We start from the raw sequence: 2625 nt of genomic DNA, 5'->3' as shown, positions 1-2625 counted from the left end.
GAGAATGGCATGAACCCGGGAGGCGGAGCTTGCAGTGAGCTGAGATCGGGCCACAGCACTCCAGCCTGGGTGACAGAGCGAGACTCCGTCTCAAAAAAAAAAAAAAAAGGCTTTCTCTCTACTGAACTGCTATTCCACGTTTGTCAAAATTCAGTTGGGCATAATTGTATATGTCTATTTCTCAGTTCTCAATTATGTTACACTGATCTATGTATGTGTCTATCCCTCCACCAACACAACACTGTCTTGATTAATATAGGAATATATCAGCATGCCCCGCGCCACCACCGCTGCCGCTGCTGCCGCGCCCAGACTTGAGGGCGGGAGGCTGGGGGAGGGTAGCAGACCCGGCGCCGATGCCATGTTGGGTCTGAAGCGGCTGCTGTAGGTGTAGACGGAGCTAGCGGGTGTGCGGAGCGGGCGACAGCGGCGTGGGATCTGCCTCTCTGCCAGCAGCTGGGAGCGGCCGCCGCGGCGCCATGCGCAGGGGCACCCCTTACATCGGCAGCAAGATCAGCCTCATCTCCAAGGCAGAGATCCGCTTTGAGGGCATCCTCTACACCATGGACACCGAAAGCTCCACCATAGCCCTTGCCAAAGTTCGATCCTTTGGTACAGAAGACAGACCGACAGATCGTCCAATACCACCTCCAGATGAAGTCTTTGAATACATTATATTCTGTGGGAGTGACATTAAAGACCTTACTGTTTGTGAGCCATCAAAACCACAGTGTTCTTTGCCTCAAGACCCAGCTATCGTTCAGTCCTCACTAGGTTCATCGACTTCTTCATTCCAGTCCATGGGTTCTTATGGGCCTTTCGGCAGGATGCCCACATACAGTCAGTTCAGTCCAAGTTCCTTAGTTGGGCAGCAGTTTGGTGCTGTTGGTGTTGCTGGAAACTCTTTGACGTCCTTTGGAACAGAAACATCAAACAGTGGTACTTTACCCCAAAGTAGTGCGGTTGGTTCTGCCTTTACACAGGATACAAGATCTCTAAAAACACAGTTATCTCAAGGTCGTTCAAGCCCTCAGTTAGACCCTTTGAGAAAAAGCCCAACCATGGAACAAGCAGTGCAGACCGCCTCAGCCCACTTACCTGCTCCAGCACCTGTTGGGAGAAGGAGTCCTGTATCAACCAGGCCTTTGCCATCTACCAGCCAAAAAGCAATAGAGAATCAGGAGCACAGGCGAGCTGAAGTACACAAAGTTTCAAGGCCAGAAAATGAGCAACTCAGAAATGATAACAAGAGACAAGTAGCTCCAGGTGCTCCTTCAGCTCCATGGAGAGGGCGTGGGGGTCATCGGGGTGGCAGGGGAAGATTTGGTATTCGGTGCGATGGGCCAATGAAATTTGAGAAAGACTTTGACTTTGAAAGTGCAAATGCACAATTCAACAAGGAAGAGATTGACAGAGAGTTTCATAATAAACTTAAATTAAAAGATAAACTTGAGAAACAGGAGAAGCCTGTAAATGGTGAAGATAAAGGAGACTCAGGAGCTGATACCCAAAACAGTGAAGGAAATGCTGATGAAGAAGATCCACTTGGACCTAATTGCTATTATGACAAAACTAAATCCTTCTTTGATAATATTTCTTGTGATGACAATAGAGAACGAAGACCAACCTGGGCTGAAGAAAGAAGATTAAATGCTGAAACATTTGGAATCCCACTTCGTCCAAACCGTGGCCGTGGGGGATACAGAGGCAGAGGAGGTCTTGGTTTCCGTGGTGGCAGAGGGCGTGGTGGTGGCAGAGGTCGTACCTTCACTGCCCCTCGAGGATTTTGAGGTGGATTCAGAGGAGGTCGTGGGGGCCGGGAGTTTGCAGATTTTGAATATAGGACAACAAAGTTGCTGCATAGTCTACAAACAAGTCTCTGAAAATAGGTGAATTTCTAGCTCTTCGTGGTCCTGAAAATTGATTTCAGTCTTTGCGAAGAATGAAGAAGTGAATTTGCTGTACATTTGTCACCAGCACTGGGTTTTGTTCATTGTTTGTTTTTCCGCTTAATTTCAAAGATAAAGTGCAGTTACTTTTGGGAGTGGAAGGCTCATCTTAAAACATGAGCATTAAATCTATTTGGAATAGCAGAAGGTTAAGTAATTTCTTATGTATAGTTAAACTAAAGCAGTACTTCAGTGGGACTTACAAGTATTTTTTCATCATTGAAAGGTTTTTTTTTTTAATCACTAAATTGTATTTGGCAATTGCAAGTTGCCTGCAGATAGGGCCGTGATACTGTGTTTTGAGCCACAGAAGGCAATGTGTGTGCGCGCGCGTATGTATCTTTTTCCTCCTTTCTTTTGGGGAATCCTGTCATATGAGGTAGCTTATTTCGTCAATTAATTAGGGTTCTGGATGGTAGAGAATTTTGTCAGTCAACTATGTACACACAGTAAATACTGTTTCTTAGGCAAAGGTAACTTTTTTATATAGTTGTAAAATTCCATTATATTCCATTGCCAAAGAAACATTAAGAACTTTGTATAGCTGTATAAAAAGCGACTAATTTTTTAAAGAATAAACATTTTAAAGTCAGCAAAAAAAAAAAATATAGGAATATAGTAGTCATTAATGTCAAGTTAATGATTCTACCAATGTACTCTTTTTCAAGATAGTTTT

General features: G+C 44.6%; 1 pseudogene across 1 annotated transcript; it reads left to right on the top strand.

The window, feature by feature from the left end:
• Positions 1 to 399: 399 nt before the first annotated feature.
• Positions 400 to 1810, top strand: LOC105503646 (annotated as a pseudogene). Its single transcript, XR_001000514.1, has one exon. The product of XR_001000514.1 is annotated as a protein LSM14 homolog A pseudogene (transcript).
• Positions 1811 to 2625: the final 815 nt, after the last annotated feature.

Source organism: Colobus angolensis, unplaced genomic scaffold, assembly GCF_000951035.1.
Source record: "Colobus angolensis palliatus isolate OR3802 unplaced genomic scaffold, Cang.pa_1.0 Scaffold87, whole genome shotgun sequence".
Classification (NCBI taxonomy): Eukaryota; Metazoa; Chordata; class Mammalia; order Primates; family Cercopithecidae; genus Colobus; species Colobus angolensis.
This window is presented reverse-complemented; position numbering and strand designations above follow the sequence as displayed.